At 42.7% G+C, this 12445-nt stretch overlaps 1 long non-coding RNA gene across 1 annotated transcript in view; it reads right to left on the reverse strand.

The window, feature by feature from the left end:
- LOC137643986 (uncharacterized) overlaps nucleotides 1-12445 on the reverse strand; it is a 67197-nt gene that overhangs the window by 23768 nt on the left and 30984 nt on the right. The gene's annotated exons all lie outside the window — the stretch shown is intronic.

Consider the following 12445-nt stretch of genomic DNA (forward strand, 5'->3'; position numbering starts at 1 on the left):
GCAAGTAATATTTGCTTGCTTCATAAAGAAATGTTATTCTTCACTCTTATCTCTTAATGGAAAACAATAATAATTTTATAGAAACCTTTTTAAATATAGCATAAAATGGAAAAAATGAAATATGCCTCACCATAATTTCTAGTCCCCTGCCATTTGTTAATAATTTATTTGCGGTCAGTATGGAAAAAAAAAAAAATTGACGACTATGAGCAAATTACTGTATGACCTAAGGGAAGCAGTGGGGAAAAATTAATTTAGTTTAATCTGGTGTATCACAGTAACATATCAAAACTTGAAGTAATAATAATTGAACAAATTTCATATCACAAGATGGTATTTTTTTCTTTAAATTTAAAGATTTGAAAAAAAGTGTAATTTTTTTCGTTAACAAATAAAGAAGTTACCGATTATCGTAAATTCTATATAAATTTTTTTGGGCTCGAGCCATGTCGTCTTGATGGATTTTCCCTTCGGCAGCTTCCTACTGTATAATAAACCTGCGAGTGATATTACAAGAGAATTATTACTCTCAGGTATCACAGGGTTCTAACCCCCGGAACGACTATCCTAAGATATCGTGTATAATCAGGGATGTATCCGTAGATAACCAGATATCTGCACCCCAAACAGACTTAACCCAGTCTAGGAATCTGAGGAGGAGGATAGGTGAGGAGCTGTTACATATCCTCTCCCTTCATAGTACTGTTCGTCTTTGATAAACTCATTCCTTTGTTCGCAGCTTACCTACGCGTTCGTATTTTGTCAAGTGCATCTTTTCTCAGCTTTTTGGAGTTTTTCCTAGCATGATGGTTTTCCTTTCATCGTCAAAGTTGAGTACCCTCTTCTTTTACAGTTTGAATTAGCTGTAGCTGATTTAGATCCTCTTGGGGAGTGGTTAATTAACTTTTTTATGGCGATGAGGGAGCCAGGCGCTCTGAGTCCAGCTGGCCATTGGGCGCCATGTCGAGTTCATGACCGCCCTTTTTATTTTGTGTCCACTTACTATTATTTCACTAGTATCGCGTTAGCTATTTTTTTTTTAGCATTACGATGCTTTGGGCTCTGTTTTATGTATACTTTTACTATGCATTAACGTAGTTTAAGGTTTAGTTTTATGCGTGTCGGTCCCGACTAGCCTAGCTTAGAGAGTGGTAGTTTTGTCGGAGACGGGTTCGCCGATGGCGATCAGGTCTTTCTTACTGGTCTCGTTGGCAGCGGCCATTTTACCTTTGGAGGGTTTTTTCCTTGGTTATACTAGTTTACTGAACCTCTTTGCCTGCCTGCCTTCGATCCCCCGGTTTTTTTACCTGTTAGGCTTAGCCTAGCCACCGTTGGCGAATCCGTTGGTCCGCCATGCTGCATTCGTTCATGATCTCCCATGACAGGACTGTGCAGTCTATTGGAGCTCCCCTTTGCAAAGGGTGATCTCCCCTTGTCGGTGTGCCGACTTATCTGTACTGCCGTTCCCTCCTAGCCTCTGGGATTTCTCGATAGATATGCAGCATCGACCTAGTAGACTTAGCCTAGCCCTCATTGGCGAATCCATTGGTCCACCATGCTACATTCGTTCATGATTTCCCATGCTAGGACTGTGCAGTCCTTTGGAGCTCCCCTTTGCAAAGGGTGTTTTCCCCTTGTCAGTGCGCCGACTTACCTGTACTGCCGTTCCCTCCTGGCCTCTGGGATTTCTCGTTTGACTTGCGGCATCGACCTATCAGGCTTAGCCTAGCCCTCGTCGGAGATCCTTTGGTCCGCCCTTCTGCATCTCCCGTGCTAGGACTGCGCAGTCCATTATTGGTCCATTTTGCGAAGGGTGATCTCAGCTTGTTGGTGCGCCGACTTACGTGTACTGCTGTTACCTCCTAGCTTCTGAGATTTCTCAATCAGACTGTAGCTGCCGTTTCTGACGGTGTGGCATTATTTTAGTGTCTTTCTAACCTTTCCTGGGATTCAGGGTGCGGCGGCATAGAGTGTCTCTGTCTAGAGGCTCTTCCTTGTTGGGATAACCCTCGGATTGAATCTAGATTTCTTTCTGAGTTTGACTTCCTTGCTGTCGCCTCTGTTCTGGAGATTGTTAAGGGATGCTCTTTTGATGCATGGGTATAGCTACCCCATGCCATCACCTCTCTTTATATCCTATCCTTTTTGGGACGGACATTGCATGAATTTTATCATTTTACTTGATCGTGGGGGTTGGTTCCTGACGGCAGTACTGGTACCTAATGGCTTTGCTGCCACCTTTGGCACACTATCCTATGGTACCTGTATTGGCAATGCGTTGCTGCTTGCGGCAGTGCCGCTACTGGTGGCGCTGCCTTCAGCTATGGCATGGTGTTTTATGCAGGAACCCTTGCCGTTTGTTTCCGCCGCCCTAGGCACCTTTACCCCTGACGGTGTTGCTGTTACTGGCGGTAGGGCTAGTACTAGTCTGTGGGAGTGGTTGACTATGACAGCGCCTTAAACCACATAGGACACTGAAGACAATGCTGTTACCCCCTAACGCTGCCGGTACTTCCGGCAACGCTGGTACATCTGGGGGTACATGCCTTTGGCAGTGCCAGTACCTAACGGCTTTGTCGCCAACTTTCGACACTTTCTACTATTCTATAGTACCCGACCAGCGATACATCGCTGCTTATGGCAGTGCCGCCACTGGCGACACTGCCTTTACCTTTGGCAATGTGTTGTCTGCGGAAACCCTTGATTGTTATCTCCGCTGCCCTTGGGCAGTATTGCCCCTGACGGCAGGGTTAGCACTAGTCTGCGGGAGTGGATATCTGTACCAGTGCTAAAGCACATAGGACGTAGGCAGCAATGTCGTTCCCTCCTGGCATTACCGGTACTTCTGGCAACGCAGGTACCCATAGGGCACATGCCTTTCTGTCCTTTTTATCTAAGACCGTCTTACCTAAACTAAGATGGGTTCTCTGCTGACTGTAGGGGAATTCAACTATAGATTACTCCTTACTCCTTCAACTTTTGAAGCTTCTTTATGTATGTTGGACCTGGAACTCCTTTTACGAAAGTTTTTCTAGGTCCCTGCATGAAAATAACCACTACATATGGTTATTGGTTTTTTACTAATTTGTCCATTTCCCTCTGAGGGTGTGGATTGGATAGAGGGGTGACAACTTTAAGCTAGTTCCCATTCCCAGGTCTTCCCTAATTGAGATTATCACCTTCTTGTTATAGCCCTTAGGTTACTATAGATTCTTGCTCATTAATCGATGCGTCAATTGCTTAAACTATTAAGTTTACCCGTACCGTTGCCTTCTAATTGGCCATTTCTCTGCGGAGATATAGGAGCGATGGTTCTTTCCATGAGCACTTCCCTCCCCCACCTTCTTTGGGCCTTTAGCAACCGACTTTAAAGAGGCTATTTTTTCCAATTTCACATTCTTCAATAGGGGAATGGACATTTCGTACTTTATCTCCTCTTTTCTCACCAATTGCATTTACACACAATTTGGGGATTACTATTCCCTCAATTGTTAACATGGAATTTTAATGACCCATTTCTTTCAGCTTTTGGTGACTGTTATAGGACGTAGTACTCATTTAAACCCTTTTCTCCTTACAGGCGGTGCCTGTGACGGAGATGCACTGTTGAGTACGGATTTGTGTCAGGACTGTGAGGCATCCTTGTGGTCCTGATACATGCCACACACATGCGAAGTGTCGGAGGATGAAAGGTCCAGTATCATAATGGGACCATCAGGATTGCAGTGTTTGTGAGGATCTATTTGACTCAGGATGGGTCTCGAAGGATACCTCCGGTGACGACCGTGTGTTCTTCCCGTGGTTCCTTCACATCTGGGTAAGAGGATGAGGTAAGTCTAGAATTCATGGGTCTACCACTTTAGACCATGCTACAGCAACGGCCTCCGAGTCTACGGGGATGATTACTTCTCCCGTGATGGGGGCTGTTCCTGCCCTTTTTTCCTCCTAACATCTTCTGCTGGGCTCATAGAGACCCTCAGTTCCCGAGTACCTCGGGTACTACAATGGATCTGGTATTTATGGCTAACATGAAAGCCTTCAGGGAGGGGAATTAGTAATACCAGATGCTGATGTTCAAGGCCTCATGGGAAGAGATCCAGGCCTTGAAGGAACAAGAGGAGTCGACTAAGTATAAGGTCTTGCCCGCCTAGCTACCTTATTGCATGCGGCAATCATGACGGCAAGGGTGTATCAATATACAGCTTGTCGCCTTCGGTGAGAGGTTGGCCTCCTTCGTGGCTCCGGGCAATATGATCTTTCCCTTAGCCTCGAAGAGCTACGCGGCTGTGGAGAAAGCCATCCATGAGGGTAAGCCTCTCCCAGATTTGGAAGAGTAAACACCAGTCTCACCTGTCTTATCACATGATTATGTCCACTGGACCAATGTCCAGTTTATTTTTGCTGAGAGTAAACTGGATAAGGATGCGGCTGGCCGCCAACTTCATGAGAAGCTGCCCAGAATTCTGGAACACCTTCTTAAGGCTGAGTCGTAGGCCAGACAAAGGTTGTCAGTGTCGATGTCTCTGTAGTGCTTCTTGGAGATGATGATCAGGAATTTTGCAGACGCTTCAGTCTTTCCTTGTTGGCGAAAACTCATCTCGCCACCTTTTATGAAGGACCTTTATGCCTCTTTTCAGGCCCTTCGAGCCTGTAGAGAGCATGTACTTGCTACAGCTACCATCCGTCACGAGCTGAGACGTTTCATCACCTTTAGCATCGGGGGAAAAGACCTGTTTCCTTAAAGGGCAGTGAAGGAAGTTACGGATAAGGCTGTCGCAGAGCTTAGAGCCTTTTCCAGAAGAGGGGAATCTGATTGAAGAGGAAGTTCACCCCTGGGAGAGGCCTACAACCCAAAAAGTCTTGCAAACTGACTTATCATCGGAAGTCGTTTGCTCTTTGCTATGCCGCTATCCCTCAAACTGTCTACTCTGTGCCCTAACAAGTGGTGTCATAGTCTCCGCCCTTCCACCCTGTGTATGAGTAAGGGTCATCTTCCAAGGCCGTCTTGACAGTGGAGCCAAGTCTAGGGGTCGTGGACTTTAAAACGGCAGTGGAGGAGGAGGTTCACGTCCTCAACACAAATAATGAAGGTCTCCCAGTAGGGGGATGGCTGGCCTTGTGCAAGGATTGTGGGTCCTTCAGTCCTTGGACACAGAATCATTTCCATAGGCTTTAGTTGGAATTGGTAACAAAGGCCACCACAGCTCAGGAGTTTCTTCCAAAACACAATACCTTATCTGGAACAGTATGTATAAGACCTTCTGAAGAGAAAAGTTATCTTCTGTGCGAGATCTATGAGATTTCAAGGTCGTCTATTTTGCGTGCCAGAGAGGGTTTTGAGCATACCTCAAATTATTCTTGTCTTGTCCGGTCTAAACCTGTTCGTTCAGTGCGACAGGTTCCGGATGTTGACTAGTTCGCAGATACGGACCTTACCACCCCTGGAGGCTTTCACTGTCTCTATAGATCTTACCGATGTCTTTGTATCTTCCGATAGGTCGTCACTTCTCCCCCTACCTTGGTTTCAGCCTGGAGAGAAAGAGCTATGTATTCAGAGCTATGCCATTCGGGCTCAACAATGCTCTGGGGATTTTCACGTTTACCGACGCAGTCGTTCAACAACTTCGGGAGAAAGGCCTTCAAGTAGAGGTGTACCTGGTCGACTGGCTAGTGTGAGTTCCCTCGGCACGGAGTACTCGGAAGCAGCCACTCGAGTTGTACGGTTCCTCCAGTCCCTTGGATTTCAGGTCAACTTCAAGAAGTGAAGACTGGTTATAAGAACTTAACAATTCACCTCGGTAACGAACCGTCCTCAATGTTCGACTCAAAGATGCAAGCAGAGTTTGGGAAAGTAGAGCCTCCAAAGCTCTTCACGACCATCAGAAGCTGAGTCCGGTTTTACTGCACAAGCAACAGACCATGGTCCACTGCCAAAAGTCTTTCACAGACGGTGCCGTTGCGCTTTCCTCCTCCAGTAGTGACACTTTGTGCGGACGCCTTGTTGGATGGTTGAGGGGGGGGGGGGGTCATAACCCACCAAAGAAAGTGCAAGGCTGTTGGTCTCAGAAATTTCAACAATTCCACATCAATATTCTGGAGTCCATGGCAGTCTTCTTGTCCCTCAAGAAATCATATTTGAAGGAGAACATTCATATCCGTCTAGACCTCGGCAACAGGGTGATAGTCCATTGCATCAACAGACAAGGGTCGAGGTCTCCTCCAATAAACCACGTAATGATAGCCGTCTTTACCTTGGCTCAGAAGAAAGGTTGGCCCTTGTCAACATCCCACCTTCAGAGAGATCAAGTCCCTGACCTTCAAGTGGATCTGTTTGCGACGAGTCTCAACAAGATACTTCCCTCCTAGGTAGCACCAAAAGTGGATCAAGCAGTAGTGGGTATGGACGCAATGTCCCTGGATAGGAATCGGACGATGATTCACCTATTTCCACTGTTTAACCTCATGAAGGTTTTGGACAGGCTTCGATCTTTCACGGGACGGCAGCTCTGGTGGCTTCTCTAAAGCCTAAGAGCAACTGGTTTCCCATCGTCACGAATTTGACCCCAAGTTGGTGCCGTGACCAACCCGATTCTTTCCCAGGAGGAACAGCAGGAGATTATTTACGCTTTGTCATGGAGATCGAACAACCCTCATTTCAGGATTTTTATGCCCTAGCCCTGGGAAAGAAGTTCAAAATTCAACATAAGTGGGTATTTGCGGAAACTATGAGTCGTCTCAGTATGAAACGTCACGGACGAAATGGGTCAAATTGGTCAAAGGCGAAATCCAAGGTCGATTACTTTGGATTTTGTTTAGGTTTCCTGCTTGCTTTGCACGTTTAAGGTCTAGCTTCCTCCACGATTTCGTCGTACAATTCAGCCCTCACTAGACCTATACTATATGCCTTTTTTGTCGACTTTAACTCGGATCTCTTCAACAAAATTCCGAAGGTTTGTGCAAGGCTGCAGCTGTCGGCTCCACCGAAGCCTATCTCTTGGTCTTTGGACAAAGTTTGGCAATTCGCTTCGGACATAGAAAATCAAACGTCTTCTATTCATGATCTCAATCAGAAAGTCACCTTTTTAATTGCGATGGCTTTCGGTGCTCGGGTTAGTGACGTGACGCTTTCTAGAGACGATGACCACATTGAATTTGTGAATAATGGTAAGGTTAATTTATACCATGATCCCACTTTTCTGGTTAAGAATGAACTTCCCTTTAAACATTGGGGTCTATGGAAAATAGTTCCCCTACCAGGTGATCCTTCCCTGTGTCCAGTGCACTGTTCAAAAGTGTATTTACTAAGAACAGTGAAGTTTAAGGGTGGTCATTTGTTTCCAAAAGATACAGTGGGGTCTGATTTGTCTCTGAAACAGTTAAGAATTAAAATTACTTACTTTATACGAAGAGTGGACCTGGCTGGTATGACAACAGGTCTCGACACTAGGGACGTGGCTTCCTCCTTGAACTTTTTCCAGTATATGTCAGTTGAGGGACTGCAGGCATATACTGGTTGAAAGTCCCCTTGGGTTTTCTTCAGGAATTATCTGAAGCAATTGGAGGAGATACGCCATTTTGTGGTGGCTGTGGGAAGTGTTATCAAACCCGCTGCAATGACGTAGCCCACAATGCGTCCTAGGCCACTATTTCAGCTTGTTATTAGCAATGAGTAAGCAGTTGGTTTTTGCTTAAGGAAAAAGGGGAAAATGCATTTCATCATTTCCCTTTCAGGCTTACGTGTCTCTCCAATGCCATGTGTGTTCCTTCAGTGCTACAGCCTAACTGTCTAAATGGTAGTTAAGCTATATCTCATTTGGTTCTGGTGATTACCCCTTTTTGTACAGGTGTGATCAGGTTTATCTGGTCATAAGTTCCCTATGGTTCCTTATGTCATGGATTTGTCCACTAATGTTCCCTTATGTCTGGGTATGGACGCAATGTATTTACTTTGTAAAAAATTTCCCATATGTGGTTAATGATGGTTGCTAGTTAACCTTGGCACTGATTCTTGTGAGTAAAAGGTTGTGAATTGTTACATGCCTTTTAATTTTATGCCCTACTATTATAATTATAATTGCTGTAGTGGCATTAACTTTAGAGTGCCTTCTCATTATTATCCCTCCTGAACATAATTTGATTTAGTCTCCTGGTGGGTTTTGGTTCCATACGCCTCACTTATGATGCCTCATTTAGTTTCGGGTTCCTTAAGGTTCCCGACACTAGACTCAGGTGAATTTCCAATTGCGGAGGGTGGTCCTTTAGTCCTTATTGCCTCCTTGTTGGACCATCATGCTTGTCAATACTGCCTCCGAACTGTTCTAGGATATATAGTTGAGAGTGATACCTATGCCTTGACGGAGTAATCCTGTAAGTGCACTTCGGTATTGGGACCTCTCTCTTTGAGGCTTCCTACCTAGGCATAGGTAATTCTCTGGTACACTTCCATCAGGGCGACATGGCTCGAGCCCAAAAAACGCATTTTGACGTAGGAAAAATCTATTTTTGGGTGAGATAGCCATGTCGTCCTGATGGCCCAGCCGTTACGTTGTCCCTCCCCGATGCCTCGTCGGATGCCTCTTCTCACAGTAGTTACGCTGCTTTGTGGAATGAGTTTATCAGAGACAAACAGTACTATGAAGGGAGGGGATATGTAACAGCTACTCACCTATCCTTCTCCTTAGATTCCTAGAAAAGGTTAAGTCTGTTTGGGGTGCAGATATCTATGGTTATCTATGGATATGTCCCTGATTATACACGATATCTCAGGATAGCCGTTCGGTGGGTTAGAACCCCGTGATTCCTGACGGTAATTCTCTTGTAATGTCACGCGCAGAAGTATTATACAGTAGGAAGCTGCCGAAGGGAACTTCCATCAGGACGACATGGCTATCTCACCCAAAAATAGATTTTTCCTATGTCAAAATCCATTTTATATCCTTACAGTACTGTACTTTTCTTCACTGAAATAACAATTCTACTAATAAAAATTAGTCAAGCATATGATAAATAAAAAAATAATCCAATTTAATTTCAAATTTTTATATTCTTGAGAGAGAGAGAGAGAGAGAGAGAGAGAGAGAGAGAGAGAGAGAGAGAGAGAGAGAGAGAGAGAGAGATATTACATATCAAATAAGATTTAATGTATGCATGAACTTTTATTAATTTTTATTTTTTTATTAGAATTACTATACAAAGGGTTTATCAATGAATAGTTTACACATGTCAGCTATAAGGTGGGCTGTTTTGCCTTGTGAGGTTGGTTTGATAACGTCCGCCCTCGAGAATACTTATCACAAAACTGTGAATAGGTGGTTTTTTATTTAACCCTTTTACCCCCAGGCTATTTGGAAATTTCCAACCCTTAACCCCCAGTGAGTTATTTTTTTCCCAGCACATTTTGCAGAATATTTTTTTTAAATTGCACTAAAAGCCTTAATTTTTGTCATAGAGAGATCAGGTTGGTCTCATTCTCTTGGAAAATGCCTGAATTTTCTCAAAAAATTATCAAAAATATGAAAAAAAAATATTTTTATAGCATTTTTTTGCAAGGACGTACCGGTACGTCCATGGGGGTAAAGGGATGGCTTTTGTGAAACGTACCAGTACGTCCTTTGGGGGTAAAAGGGTTATTAGGTTATGAGGTTCTCTGTAGTGCGAACGACCGAGTTAACCAAGATCGTTTCCTCAAATATCAAGGGCTAACTGTAACTCATCTATGAATTCTTGTTTTATCAAATGGCTGCCATCCTTTCTTATCAGCATCACTGGAAATTCCGATAAAGAAGGGTCAGACAGGGAAAATTCAGGGCTCGTCAAGAGAAGGCTTCTGCTTCTTGCCCTCTAAGGAGGAGGAAGTAGGGGGGAACAATTATTTTACATTTCTTTTTACGAAAGCTACTGAATTTATCCAATTGGAAAGGGGACCATTCCCTACAAATCTCACAAGGGGAAGAAATGGAACACCTCATCTCAACATGCAGGACATAAAGGATGAGGATGTACCCCCACATAACCAAAAGGACGACCTTCAAGGCCAGGTAAGGTTCTCATACATATTTGAGAGGCACATGATTATAAGCCCTGAAAAGAGAAAGCACAAAGCACAACACGGCCAGCATTCCAACAGAGGAACCAAGAGTTAAGTGGGGATTTAGCCACAGGCTCCTATGGACCTACCCGGCACAAGTGGGAACATAAGGCAACCTTTCAATGCTGCCAGACACATGGGATTTCCTATATTTTGGCCATAGAAAAACAGCAATAGAGTGTAACCCATATCAATGATGAGGCTTTGTATTAGCGTAGGAACAAACTAACAATCAGAAATATATTTGAACAGAAAGCACGACTTTGTTAATCTCAATGTCACTCTTTTTCGTCCACTGCCTAATTGGGACATGATAGGTGGGTGGTAGTATACCAATCCCTCAAAGGTAGTTACATGGCAGTTATTATTATTATTACCTAAATAAGGTAGGTCTGGTGGGGGTGTCGGCCTCTTTATTCATAAAAGTTACTCAAATCTCAAAACGTTGAAAAGAATTAGTGTAACAAGCTTTGAATAGAAATAAAATTTACGGCAAAAAATAGAAGAATATCCTTTGTAACAATCTACAAACCTCCTAGAACAAACACTAGTATCTTTTTTGAAGAATTCGATGTCTCATTGAGATGATCATCATGGAGAAAAACGAATTAGTTATCTATGGAGACTTCAATTTTTGGATGAATAACGCATCAAATCCTGACGCTTTGGCATTTAGTGAGTTACTAGAATCCTATTGACTAGTGAATAATGTCGACTGAACAACAACTTTAACTGGGCATACGCCAGGCTTAGTTCTAAGTCATGACATAAACAACATTGTATCTGTTATAAAAGTCGAAGAGAAATGGACTATCTCTCCAGTACACAAACTTATTACGTTTAGTCTACCTCTACAGAAACATTCATTAGTAAAGAAAATAAACTTTAGACATATCAAATTTTTCTCCTACCGTATTTATTGAAGAAGTTACAAAGAAAAGAAATGATGCTATCAATATTCCCTGTGATCATGATGACCAACGTCTGTTAGGAGCTAAGTGTGATAATTGTCTCATGACCACTTACAATAAAGTGAGTAAAAGTGAATATGATACCATGTGCCCACCGATGGAAAAGACTATAACCATAAAAGACCAATCTCCTTGCTTTGATGGAGAGACTTTGGTAAAAAAGAGGGAAAAAAGACAAAGAAATTAAGTGGAATAGGTTAAAAACAAAATACTTAGGTAGAATACAAAATTGCTGCGTGTCAATATAACTACCTACTAAGAAGGAAAAAAGTTGATACTATAAGAGAAAGATCCTCGAAGCAGCAACAGACATCAATAGGTCATCGTCTCCTGAATGGTATAATGGGAAATGTAAAAGAAAAGAAGCTACCTGATGGATACAGTGACCAGGAACTAGCAAATAATTTTCTAGTATTCTTTAAAAACAAAATTGAAAATATAACCAAGTCATTTGTAAATACTCAACATCAGATTAATGATACACCAGGCACACAGACAAAATTAATACGATTTAACAACATAACACAAGATGACATTACCAGAATTATCAAGAGCGCAAAGAAAACAAACAGCGCCATCGATCATAGTAATTGGAGAGAGAGACTTATCTAGTCTAGCTGAAATAATAATGAGAATAGCAAATGCAAGCATTGATGAATGCAAGTTTCCTAAATCTGAGAAAATGGCTATAGTCACACCATTTCTGAAAAATGCACTGGACTACCAGGAATTAAGCTCATATAGACCTATTTCAAATCTATCCTTTATCTCAAAAGTGTTTGAATATGTAATTCTTGAACAACTAGTCAGTCACTTAGAAGTAATAGAAGCTTTGTCTGACAACCAATCTGCTTACAGAAAACTATACTCTACAGAGACAGCTATCTTCTCTGTTGTAAATGATATGCTAGAAATGATGGATGGAGATAAAAGTGGTATCATAATACTGCTTGATCTCAGTGCTGCTTTTGATACAGTGGTGCATGAACTGCTACTAAATGATCTACGGTCCTTCGGCGTTGAAGATCACACCTTCGAATACCTAAAAGACTACTTAGTTGGTAGAAATTACTGTGTACAAATTGGAAACTCTTATTTATAATATGAACCCTTAAACAGAGGGGTACCCCAGGGGAGTGTACTTGGCCCAATCTTATTCTGCATCTATACTATTGGTCTATCAAAAATGCTACAAAGGCATGGCGTGAAGTTTAAACTATTTGCAGATGACACAATTTTACTTCTCCATAAATGATATACATGACAACACAAACTCTAAACCAAATCCTTGATAGTGTTAGAGAATGGATGACATTTAAACAACTAAAATTAAATGAGAACAAAACTGAATTCATGGTGGTGGGTAAGAGAAACAGCGTGAGAAACT

Source organism: Palaemon carinicauda, chromosome 7 (assembly GCF_036898095.1).
Source record: "Palaemon carinicauda isolate YSFRI2023 chromosome 7, ASM3689809v2, whole genome shotgun sequence".
NCBI lineage: Eukaryota > Metazoa > Arthropoda > Malacostraca > Decapoda > Palaemonidae > Palaemon > Palaemon carinicauda.